The sequence below is a fragment of the Falco peregrinus genome, chromosome 2, assembly GCF_023634155.1.
Source record: "Falco peregrinus isolate bFalPer1 chromosome 2, bFalPer1.pri, whole genome shotgun sequence".
NCBI classification, from domain to species: Eukaryota; Metazoa; Chordata; class Aves; order Falconiformes; family Falconidae; genus Falco; species Falco peregrinus.
The window spans coordinates 91523576-91536883 of record NC_073722.1 but is presented as its reverse complement, the minus strand read 5'-3'; positions in this window follow the sequence as shown (position 1 = coordinate 91536883).

The window sequence follows — 13308 nt, the reverse complement described above, 5'->3', positions numbered from 1 at the left end:
AAGCAGGGTTTCCACGGTCACTTTCTCAAATTTAGAAGATCTTGTCATTTAAATCCAGTTTGCCATGGAACATAAAGATCATTTGCTACATACCACATTAAACCATCTGAGTCCAGAGGTACCATGAAGAATATGGTGAGGTGCCTGGAAAAACAGAAGCCAAAATCTATAAAAAGAACAGATTTTCAAGGCACTAGAAAGTGGGAAATTAAATCCCATTGAAAGTTTGCCACCGCACTCCCAGAAATGGAGTTGTCTAATAAATAAATTCCCTGCAAACATTAAAAAAAGAAGCAAACCCAGAACAGTGGAATACCCAGATGATCTGGTTATGAAATGTTTGCTTTGTTTAATGAATTATGATGGTTTTGATGAAATTTCCATTTGAAAATTTAAGCTGTACTTGACAGCAGAAAATTTGTACCTCCAAAGCCTGTGAAAAAATGTCTGTCTGCCTTCTGTCTGTCTGTCTGTCCATCCACAGAACAATATTCAAATAGTTCCCAAACAGTGTCTGGCGTACATGTTGAAAGTGAAACTTCACAAAGTCTCTTTGGCTATAAATAGCTGTATATCCAAATATTATAGTGCACTGACACAGCTTGAGATCTCAGATCTGTCCGTTGATTAACATATCTCATTAATGGAACTGCTGGGCCCTAAAGTGTGGAGTTTGCTGCTGAGTTCACTGGGAAACTCGTGCTAGCAGCCGGTGTCTTTGTGTGACGAGCTGGGAACCCCTCTTTCCATCCTTTTACTGCACTGCCCGATACTGTGAAAAGAGAGGGAGAAGGGAATTTCTGCTTTGATTTCTTTGCAGCAACATGCAGACAGAAGCAGCTCAAGGGAATCCTGCACAGCAGAGGTTAATGTGACCCACATATAATTGTGTGAAAAGATGCCACTCTGCGCCTTTGTCAAAGAGGCTTCTTGTTACAACCCAAGCTATCTAGTCCCCGGCCCCTTCAGCAAAGCAGTTTTCTTGCATTAAATCACCACTGCCCTCTTGCCAGCTGCTTAGAGTTTGCACATTATACAGAGGAGATATGTAATATATATTTATATATTTTTAAAATGTGACAGATTGTCTTGGAACATATGTAGTATTGCCTTGAAATGAACTACGTGCATGTGATGGCCGAGCCAGCAGACATAGTGTGTGTGTGTGCGCGCGTGTGGTTTGTATTTTTTTCCTTCTGTTGGAAATCTGAGAGGCTGGGACACTCGAGCTTTTCATGTTGCTTCTCTCTGAAATATTCATGACGAGTTGATGACCTTGATTCTTTGATACCTGCCATTTATTTATGTGCCACTGACGATAACTGCTGCTAAGTACATATGTCAGTGACATGGTTGAGTGAGTTGGATGATAAGGAGAGGGAGGGCATCTGAGGGATGTGTGTGCTGGAATAAGATTACTTTATAAACTCTGAGGGCATTTTAGGATACTGCCATGCCATCTTATTCACCCCACTTTGTTTTTATGACTAAAGCCTGTTTTCTTTGCTTCTTCTCTAGCTTTTTCTTCCAACTTGGAAATCTTCTAGTTCATTGCTGCTTTTCCTAAAGGCGATCATTGTCTCATTATCAAGTGAAATGCTAATGAATTAGCCAGTTACACTTACATTTTACAAAACAAGATGCAAGTCTGGGGAGACCCAAGGAATTCTTTCAAGTGAGAAATAGATCCTCATTGAAACGTACTCCAGGGAGTTGGTTAGATGATCAGGGGCATTTTGGTGCTCTGTAAAGGCAAGGAAAGATGAGGCTAGAGGAAAGGAAGATAAAAAGAAGAGTAGGTGAGCACCAGTATCACATATAACCTTGTAATCATGAAACTTAAGCAGGCAAATCTCATTGCTTTTGAGAGATACCATTCTTTGAAAGGATTGTAACCTGCAAGGCACCAGGCTTAAGGTTTTGAGGGTGGGGGTAAATACATTAACAGGAATGGTAACAGCAGTGATGAAATAATGAAATATATGGGGAAAGATTTCCTGAGTGAAAATTAAATGTAGTCCAACATGAACCAGTCTTCACAGTGGTTGGCGAAGTGTAAAGGCATAGAGAATTAAAGAGACATTGCTGGATCAAGGAGTCAGTGTGGTTCATTTTGGCTGCAAGTTACTCCACAGGCTTTCGGAGACATAACTAGTGTCAGGACCTGGATTCAGCCTACTTAAGTTGTTCAACTGAAGGATGTGAGTAGGAGCCTTGTTGTCCTGGGCTGACTTAGTTGCTGGAGGTGTTTTCCATAGTGGTGACCTGGGGAGTGAAGGGTGGTGCTTTCCTGACCCAGATAGCCTAGTTCAAGCTGGACTTTGGGTGGGAATTGGAAAGGTCGGATGGAGATAGTTGGTCCACTTCTGTTGGATGCTGAAGAAAGGACTCTGACAGGTAGATGTATTGACAGAGTTTGCCTTCACCTAAACTGTGAAGTGAGGGAAGCCAGAGCGAGGGAGATGATGGAGCAGAACATCTCCCATGGATTCTCTACTCACTATATTTCATGTAGAATCTTGCAGCACTGTCTCTTTTTTGGGCTATCATTTTTCCCTTTCAGAAGTCACAGTAAGCGCACATCTATATGGCAGTGTACATTCCTCTGAAGATAATTTCCTTCTCTGTAAGAAAATATGGGGAAAAGAAAGAAGACACAAGGGTGGAATGAAAATTAAAAAGTCTTAAGAGGCTTCTGCATATGCTTCTTGAACTGCAGCCATTCTAGAGGGGCAGGAGATAAGGTGGCTTAGGGAATGCAGCTGAGTCCAGAGAAGCATTTATTTAAGATTGATATCAAACCTTGGAATTGTGAGTGGGAGGTTTTTTGAGGAAGGAACAGGATGTTGCCAGGAGGGAGAGAGGCTGGCTGGGATGATTTATTGTAAGAGGTCAGTGGCAGGAAGTCACTGGAGATAGGCGATGGTCTAAAATGCAGGCCAAGGAGCCCGGGTGAGGACACTGTTTTATGCTCTGAGATTCTACCTCCTCGAAATAGGACGAACACAGTGACTGGGTGGTCTAAATTAGGGTCATCCTTGGTGGTCCTGCATACATGTGTTTTGGTCAGCTTTCTTGTCCGCATGTGTGTGTCTGTGCACAATGACCCGTCCTGCTCTAGGGTCTGTTACGCAGGCTTGTACCATTAAAAAGAAATTCACTGCACTTGGAAAAGAGATGATAGGCCTTTCTTAGAGCAAGGAGTCATTTGATGCTTACACAGATAATTGTGCACATGGGGACATGAAGTAGTCATATTTATCATTAGGCTCCCCTCCCCCCAGTAGGAAAATTCCCTGACACAAGAAATGAAAAAATTGGGAAGAGAAGAAAAGTCACGGCTGGGAATGACCTTTCGGGCCACAAACAGGATTGGAAAGTTCAGCTGGATGTAAAGCTTTAACTAGTTGTCAATCTGAAATCTGCAGCCCCACGTCACTGTAATGGCCCATTTATCTCGAAGAGGACTACTGCAGGCATCACTGCTTTTTGAGAGTGATGACTATAAATAAATTATTGATTATTAGGCACAGCGACCTTCTGTCTAACCTACTTTTGAGTGTCATTTATGTGTATTTTGCTGTCCTGTCTTCTGACACAGCCAAACTTGGAATCCTCTTGTGTCAGGAACAGTTGTCTTTCCTAAGAAGACAGACATTGTCACAGAGAACACTCAAGTCAAACAGGCAGAAGCATGGAAGAAGGGGTTTGGCTCCCTGGGAAACGCAGCATGGCTGAGAAGGCAGCAGTGCTTTGAAGTGAATGGGAGGATGCCCTTTGACTTCAGATGACCTTAAGTAACTTATCGAAGGTCACAAAGAAAATACAGTGCTTGGGTAAAGGACCAGGTTCTTATCGTCTTCGTAGGGGTGAATATCTAGACAATTCTCCGGTATCCCTGTTCAGCATCCCATTATTGCAAACTTGGCTGTGTTGTGATTTTTTTCAGTGTATTCAAACCCTGCTGCTGTGCTTTTTGTTTCTTTCTGCAGCTATTCAGCTATTTCTGCAGGCTGTCCCTGCTGATAATAGCTCAGATTAGATCTACACAAGGGGGTAACATCTGAGCTTTTAATGCTGTCCTTTTATCTAATGTCCTCCAGCTCGTGGTCCTGTTGTCCCTGCACAGCTTGGTATGTGGTGATGTTCACTCTCCTGCTTACACTCAGTGAATGATTTATCATGTGTTATCAGTAGGACTCTGTACAGTGTCCAGGGACAATGTTTTCTTCCATCTGGTTCCAAGCTGGTGGAACACCCTTCCATATGGTTTTCACATGTGGTTCTCCTAGTGCCTCCTTTCTATTTTTTCCCTCTGGATTCATCATTATGCAGTTTGTCTAACAAGTATACTTTGTTTCACTTTATAAATTAATCACATGCGTGAATTAAAACTTCAGCAAGTGTGGATATTTCTTAAAAAACAGAGGAAACCTTCACAGCTGGGTGAATCTATATTCTAGAAGAAATATCCTGTCCCACAACATACTGGAAATTAACTGCTGCAGTGTTTCATGCCCCTCTTCATTCAGATATTAGCCTATGACTTGTTCTGGAAGAGTCTTATCTTATGATTTGTGGGACAGTCTTTTAGTTCTGTATTATGAAGGTGCTGGTTGCAGTTATAGGTTCATGACATGGGCAGAATAGAGACCATGAAAACGTCTTTTTATATAAATCGTCTTGAGACACCAGACAGTGATTCACAATGACTTGATATTGGGCACTCTGAGAGACAAACAGCTTCTTCCAAGTGATCCAACCTGCAAAAGGGCTCCTCCATCAGAATCACTTGCTGCTGGATTTGCTGGTCTTTTCAGATAACTTTTTTTCTGTGGTCTTTGTTGATTTTATGTTGTTAGACCTGGTAACACACTTTTATCTTATCTGGCTTTTTCTCTTCTTTGCTCTCTGTGTTGTTTGCTATTCCAGAATAAATATGCAGACCACCTGCCCCTGGAGGCCAGTGCACTGTGTTCCTCCTGCAAGAGCATGCAAATATTTGCACCACACCAGCCTCTGAGCCTGAGACGTGAGCAGCAACACAAGGAGGTGCAGCAGAGGGCAGGGGTGGAAGGCCAGAGGGTGTGAAACCAGCACACGGCGGCCGGTGCAATTGCCTTGGAGCATTTAGCAAGTAATTGCCTTGTCTTCAGAGCAGCAGGAAAAAGGGGACTTGACTTGGGGGTGCACATGTCCACACTGGTGTTTTTGGTGAGGTCTGTGTGCATGACACTGGTGGACTTCAGCTAGTGAATGTACATGTGTAGCAGGTTCTCAGGAGCAGCAGCAGGGATGGTACTCCAAGCTGAGTGCCATTTTCTGGCTTTATCCATTTTGCTTCCAGGCTCCTGCATTTCAAAGTAGCACGTATATCATCTGTGTAGGAATTTGTGGGTTTGTGTGTTTGTAATGTGTGTGGGCATGTTGGTGTGCAGGGTGCAGGTACTATCTGTGTGAATCAGCGAGATTAAACACTTCATCTGGAGTTTTCTACCCTTGCAGATGCACCTTGTATACGTTGAGGATTCAGACCTTATCCCTTCACTGAAGGAATGATGGAGACAGAAAAGTAGTGTCTTTAGGTCTTTCTATCCCATTTAGTTTCTCACTGGAAAGAAGCAGTCCTTCCTCAGTTTTGCAAGAGGACACTTACCATTTGAATCCTTCTTCCCACTGCCTGTGATGTGCTCGTGTGTTTCAGAAACTGTTTCATCTTCATAAAGTCCTGCTTCTGAGGTGTCTGGCGTCTTAGAGCTGCTTCATACTGCAGAGTTATGTGGAATGTCACCCCTACTTCGTGCCCCATTCATAAGCAGAGGCTCTTGCGTAGCTTGCTGTGATGGTGCCTGTCTGAAGAGAAATAAGGCACTGCTAGAGCTAGTGCAGCTGCCACACCATGGAGCATGTTAAGCAGTAATTTTGTAAACTGTTGAGGCCAGTGTAAGCCAGTGTTCTCACCAGAAAAAGATATTTCCACTTTTCCTCCTTTCTTTAAGCTGCTACTTTTCCATGCTTTCTCCTCCCTTGATGGCACAGATGTTCTTACAGCTCCATGATGAAGTCCCCAAAAACCTCAGAAAGGAGTTATAGTTGTTTTTACCTTAGATCTGTTCCCTAATTTACCACTGTTGATAGCATGTTTGGGCAACTGCGGTGTTCATTTGTGGTGGTGTCACTCTTTACCTGTGAGGATGTGCTGGAGAAGTGGGAGGGTGTGTGCTACTGGTTGAGATGTGCTATTTCGTCCTTTAAGGGCACCTCCCTACTGGTTCCCTTGTTGACTCCCTGCACCGTCCTCCTCTCTCACCTCACTTAGATTCTTTGATTTGGAACCGCAGCTGGGTTAGCCGAGGTGGTTTCTTTTTGTTGGTTTGGGGGGTTTTGTTGTTTGCTCTCTGTTGCCTTTTTCCAGTTTGAAGTTTGCCGCCTTCTGGCCTCTGGGCCAGTGACCCTTCTGCGAGCTGTCGGGCCATGCAGTGCACACGGCGTTATCATCAGGGAGGCTGTTTCATTTCCATCTGGGGCTTTTGGTCTGGATTGGATCCATCGTGCCGGCAGGTCTGATGGATGGCCTTATTGACAATCAGGTTGACCCTTGTTCGGCAGGCTGACATGCTCCATATTTCACGGGCCGGTATTTGATGTGTATCAAAGAGGTGGTCAGGTCATCAGAACAGCCAATTAAAACGATAAAGAGGGAGGAGTGGAAGATGAGCTTTTAACTCTTTCCAGCCCATCATAAACATCTTTATGAAGTGGAGGTATTTTTTTCAGGCAAAACAAGGGGTGGGAGGGAGGTAAAACCAAAGGTCTATCTCTATAAAATTTATCTGTGGGAACTCTTCAAAAATTGACTAAGCAGAGATCAGGAAACAATTAGCTGTCTATATAGTTGTCAGTTATGTAGAGCCTGGAAGGAGACTGGATCAATTGCCTTCCTCTCAGTTTGGGGTTGGGGTTTTTTTCTGAACAGCATATTATAAGGGAGACTGTGAAATTCAGCGTAGGTTAATAAACATAAAATAATTATCTCAAACTCAGACACTGCTTGGAAGATAAGAATTTGTGTCATCGCTGTTGATACCTGAAAAGGAGAAAGGCATTCCCATTACAGTTGCTGGTAGCTGACAGCTGGCAGAAGGTAATAAATCTAGGAGTTATTTAGCATCAGCTTCTGAATAACGGTATCAGAACATGCTCTTCACATGAGGAACCTGATAAGGGAGAAGTGCTAGAGCCAGGAATTAAGAGTACCACTGGGATCGCAGATAGTAAAAGGTCTATCATCTGTCAACGGCTGATGTTCATACCAGCGCAGGGTCAGTCCCAGTTGCTTCAGTGTTACTTTGGGGGCTGTGTTTTAAGATAATGCTGCCTTTCCTAAGATGGCAGCAAAAATGTGCTAGAACCCAGGTTTTTCTGCCTGCTGAGCTCTAATGCACATTTGCATTGAAGTTTCCAGGTATCTTTTTAAATGGAAATGCTAACAGAGTAATTCTTGGGGTGAGAGTTAGGTGTAGAAATAGTAGTTTTTGAACAGATCACCACATCCAGACTCAGTTCCTTGTTCAGACACAGAATTTCAGGGAAGCTTCATCTGTGCAGTACTTGAGTTTCCAGCCTATAAAAGGGGGAAGAACAACCTGATTTTCCCAAGAAGTTAAAATCTATGAAACACAACAATGCCAAAAACTTATCTTGGTATCTGAATAAGGGAAGAAAAAAAGTCTCCCTACTCCCTGGAAAAGATACTATGCTATACTCGCAGCACAGCACAGACTCGAAGATCTTCCTTCACCTGCTTGTACTCCTTCAGTTTTTGCTTTAATATCGTAATCTAACTAATGCAAAGGCATTGAATCCATTTTCTAACTGTTGGGTAAATGATGGTTAAGTGTCAGGAGATTTATTTAATTGTCTAGCTATTAAAAAAAAAAAGGTAGGTTTGCTGAGTGAAAGCTTTTATGCTTTTAAATGAGGTATTGTTGTGATTAGAGTTTAAACAGCAATGATTTCCTCAAAAATGCATTGGCAATAATCACTGGCTTGTTTGATTGTCCGTGTAACTGTACCACCCTCACTGCCAAGAAACTCATCTGAACCACCAATGATAATAATAGCCTTTTTTTTCCATTAAGTGTGCAGCAGATATAATATTCAGGGACAGGAACATCTTCATTAGGCAGTACGGAAAGTGAACACATTGTTCACAAATCAGCCGCAAGAATAATGGACTAGAGATACTTCAGAGGTGAGGGAATGGAGGTTGTGGGGTGGGAAAGGGGCTTAAAGCTTCATGAACCACATACAGAGAGGATTTTAGTGGGATACAGGCAATTGATTCCCATAAGTGTCTTTGAAGAGGCCGGTCTAGAGGTGAAGAAACTCCAGATGACTCATTATAATACTACTTAGTCTCATCACAGTGTCTCAATGATCATTTTACTCTTTTCTATTTCTTTAATTAAAAAAGCCAAGAATACAAAGCTAATTCATCTGGCATAATCAAAAACAACAACACAATGATGACAGGTTCTGAAGTGAGTTGATGACCTGCAGGTGAGAAAACAGCTGCCCTTCAGTATGCGGGTGTCTCAGGGACTGCTGAAAATCTGAGACATTTGCAAAATGCAAACAAGCCAAATGCCTTCTTTGTGATTTTTTTCCATGGAAAATCCATTTCCCAAGTGAATGCCACTTCCCTGCTAGCTCTTGTCCCAGAAATCCATCCTGTGCTGGGAGTGCAGCTCAGGGTGAGTCTTTGCTGGAGCATTTGCTGCTGCAGGGCTGTGAAGGGCCTGGCCTCTAGAAAAACACCTGTACCCGAGGGCAGAGAGGGATACACTTCTGTCCTTCTTCGTGTCTTCCCTTTCATAATGTCACATTTGGTAATACATTTAGGCACAAGGAGCTACTGGTTTCAGGTGTTATGCTTGTGTAGGATTAAGGCTGACACTTGCCCTGAGACTCAAGCAGGAATATTAGTTTCCCATTTTTCTTTGGGAAATCACAGGCAGGGCCAGCAAGGAGATCCAGTTTGTATCTCCGTCAACACACTGCGCCAGCAAGAGGAGGGCTATGTGTGAGCAGGGCTAAGCTCCTTTTTCCTCCTCCTTGCCCTCATCAGTCCTAAGTGCCATTTAGCAACGTTAGCTGCCTGCTCCTCTCAGTTGGACACCGATTACTCCCTGTTGGAGAGCTGTCAGTAAGGGGAAAGCCATACATTGCGGTGGGAAGTAATCTCACCCGGCAGGGGGGCACCTCTTTCCAGCCAAAACAATGTGGCTTTGACAGGCTTGATGTATTTATTATCTTCTTGGTGCAGAAATGCTGCCACAGCAGGCAGGAGAGCGGGGGGGGGGGGGGGGGTGGGGGGGTGGGGGTGGGGGGGGTGGGGAAGGGATGCTACTGGTGACTTGGAAGAGAAAGCCAGGAGAAGTATGAAGTGCCAAGGAGTTGTCTGCAGACAGCTGATGGCAGGGTGCAGGAATGGATAAGGGGAAAGGAGGGTATGAAAGAAAGGAAACGACTCATAAAAAAGGCAATTCCTTTTGCTCATGTGCTTAACTCATCTCCTGAACTCAAGGGACTCAAGAGGGCTGAGAAAAAGCAAACAGCAAGTGAAAAACCAGAGGTTACAGCGCAGATGAGGCATGGTATCCCAGCAAGGCTGAGCCATTTGAGGGTGGGTTGTGAGAGCTGTCACCTTAGTGAGGAACACGAATCACTGGCTCTTGTGCTCCTTGTCCTCCTGGACTTGGCTCCCCTTTGGTTTTATACTGCAATCTGGAAGGGTTTCACACAAGTGCCATCTGTCAGGTGGTTTTGCCAGCTCCAGTTTGTGTCCATTTTGCCTCTGCAAAGTGCCAAAGGACATTTTGACTATAAGGAAAAGCAGTCAGGATCTTTCAGGGGCAGAATTGTGTTACATCCTCAGCAGCTTCATCAAATTTAAACTCAGCGTAGCTACCTGGTTTGAGCTCCTGGTTAGCAGTGAGGGTAGATCAAGAGCCTGTGCTTTTGAAAGACAGCCAGCTGATCTGGTTTTTGAATGACAGACAATCCATTTCTTTTACTCTGGTGTTCTAAGGGTGAAATCCTCTTACAGAAATCTAGAAATTTCTCTAGGTAGAAGTTCCCTGGGCATGTCCAGATGTCTTCAATTGGCAGTAATTAATTAAAAATTGCCAGGGCCTGAGTGTACCAGCAGGGCTTTATTGCTCTGAACAGCCTCACCTGGCCCCTGGCACAGCCTCTGCTCGCTGGTCCAGGAGCTGCATTTGAGTTCAGTTCCTCACCCCCACTCTCATTTGGGGTCTGAGGCCACCTTTGGATCTTCCCTTCAGGGTTCACATGGAGGATTCACATTTGAATCCTGTTGTTCTACAACTGGGGCATGTTATCTGGTGTCTGTGCTGTTTTGAGAAAAGGAAAAGAAGCCAACCTGTGCCAATAAGTGAAAAGTGAACTCTTTGTTGTTCTCAGTCTGAATGCAATATTCTAAGTGGGAAGCGTGCGAGTGGCTGCAGAGTCTCCTTAAAGCATGAGAACAGTGTTTTTTGTGTTGCGAGGAAGACTCACTGTGGGATGAGGTTGCTTTTACTGAAGTCTACTGATTGACTGGCTGAAATACACCACCTGCTTCAAAGCCACCTTTGCTGCAAAGGACCCGGCAAAAAACAGGGATGACCAGAAGATATGAAAGGAAAGCTGCTATCTGCTCCTGACTGAGTAAGTAAACTTGATGTGTGATTGGGAATATGGTATGCAGTGACTGATATAAGAAGAAACGTATGTCGTGGGTAGCAGGGTGCAGAATGGTGCCTCATCAGAGGGGTGTTTGGGTTTCCCAGGTGGATTGGGCAGTGGATGTGTTAAGAGCCAGTTGGCTCTTCTTAGAAAATTCAGAAAAATGTTGAAGCTTGGTAGCTTGTAAGTATTGAAAAATGTACACCTGACTCTGGTTTTAGTTCATGGCTGAAGAGAAGGTGCACACAGAGCTCTTTTGTCTATGTTGAGCTTTTATTTCTGTCAGTTTTGAAGTTGGCTGTTTGCTTGGTTTTCTGGACAAATGTGGAGCGTGGCTCAAGTGTTTTCTTGGCTCAAGACAGGCCAGATATGCTAATGCCTGTATGTTAGACTTCTCAAAAATTACTTTTAGGTGATGAGATTCTTTTGGTAGTTCACCAAATCATGCTCAGGTGGAGAGCTGATTATGACCTTGCTCAGACTGACTGAATAACAGTAATTGGACTAAAGACTATGCTACAGTGAACAACTAGTCTCTCTTTATCTAGTTCTTTCTCCTTAACTAAGCAAGCATATCAGTTCTAATGGTATGATCTTTGTAACAACAAAACATTACTGTTATTGTTGCAGCCAGAAGTTTTTAATATGGGTTGTTTAATGAATGCCATCATTCTGTGTTGCATGACATGAACATGTGGATTGCTATAGTGCTAGTGAGCATCCTTTGTGCAGGTGAACTTTGATCTTGAAGAGAAGGCTGCATCTGTGTTACTAAGGGCTTTCTAGATGCTTTGCAGCAGCTATTTATGGTATATCGTGAACATTATCCATATGTATTGCATATAAAGACTTCATGTAGCTGTTCCTTAACACCTTCTTCCCCCATGCACTTCTGTGTACGCTTGCCTTCTTACTAATGCACTCTGTGTGGCAGACCTTGCACTGGTTTCTCCCTTCCAAGTGACCCAGGTTCCTATACAAGCACTAAGGGGCTTCCCTGGTTATTGATTATCCCAGTTGTGGTGGCATGCTTTGGAAAGCTAAAGCCTGGTAAGGCCACAGTAGTCAGATGCATTAGCGGTATAAACTCTGCAATTCCCTGCAAAGTATCTCCTCTTCTTCTTGGTTTCCAATGATACAGGGGAAACGCTATTCGGTCTGTTTTAGGGCTTTCTATCATCTGCAGAAGTGTACTGTCTGATAGAAGTACTGAGTTCCTTCTGGGATTTCTTTAACTATTCAACTCTTATATTGGGAGGTAGAAACTGTGGTAAGGGTGAAGTGTGATGTACTGGTTTAGCTTATTAAAAATACTTGGATTTTGGTTTTTTTAATTGATGTTGAATATACTGAAAGGAGGGCTAAATGTGGTCCTTCAGGGTAACAGAGAGTATGCATATAAATTTTTTTCTCATAAAATAGTCTTTAGGAGGACGAAAGCTTTGCAGTGCGCCCTCAGGGCAGTGAGGTACTCGACTGCCATGCTACCTTCCTCTGGAGGTCTGTTCCACAGCCAGATTGTTTTCTTTGGAAACATTTTGTCACTGTTGTGATCTGTGCTGGGCTTTGTGACCTGTGAGTTTCTACAAAAACATCTGCATTGGTAGAGCTCTTGGTGAGAGAGGCAAGGCTGCTTTAGCATGACTGCTGGTCCTTCACCAGTTCACATCACCTTGGTTATAGCAGAGGCAGAAGTTCAAGTAGGGAATTTGCAGAGATTTACTCATGTAGCTGTTATGTGCATAAATTAAGGGTTTGTTTCCCTCCGCTAGCCCTTCTAAGCTGTCAGCCCTGTAACTTCCTAACCCCTGAAGTCAGGCAGATGTAAAGAGGGACTCCTTGCTAAGCACAGATTTTCTTGTGCAACTCCAGCCTTGACGCAGGCATTGGCTCTGTCCTGCTCTGATTTGATCCTTCCCTGATTTGATCAGATGTAAGCATGCCCTTCCTTGCACACCCCCGTGGACCTCTGTGCTCCGGCAGCTCCGCCATGTGCTGCTGTTAATAGCTTGTCCAGTCCTGCAGTGTGAGTGTGAGGCCATGCTGTTGGTTTCCTGTCGTATTTCATGGCTCTTGATGGCAGCTCAGCTGAGAAGTTATGAAATTCATATCCTCCCTGCCTAGGAGAAAATGGCAAGCAGAAGATTTAATATCCCGGAGGGTTAGTGTAGGAAGTTGTACCAGAGGGAAGAAGGTGGGGGTTAAAGCTTCAGGTCCTCCACAAATCTGTATAAGTCGAGGTTTCCAAAGGTTGGAAAGCTGTGAATTAAACCAGCTGAATTACGTTCACAGCACAGTGTTATAGCACTCTTACTGAATTCCCTTCCTCACCAGTAATTCTAGGATTTACGTTTGGAGGAAATGGCCTTGTTTCAGTTGGTGATGGATTTCACTTAACAACACAGAACGTTTGGTGATCAGGAAAGACAAAGCCATGCTAAAATCTGTTGTTATTCCTCGGTGTTGCTTTGGGGTCAACACCTAGGATCAGGTCTTGGTATCAACAGCAAGCATTGCATACTGGGATTTCCAGGGGGAGCTGTGTTTGACCCTTCT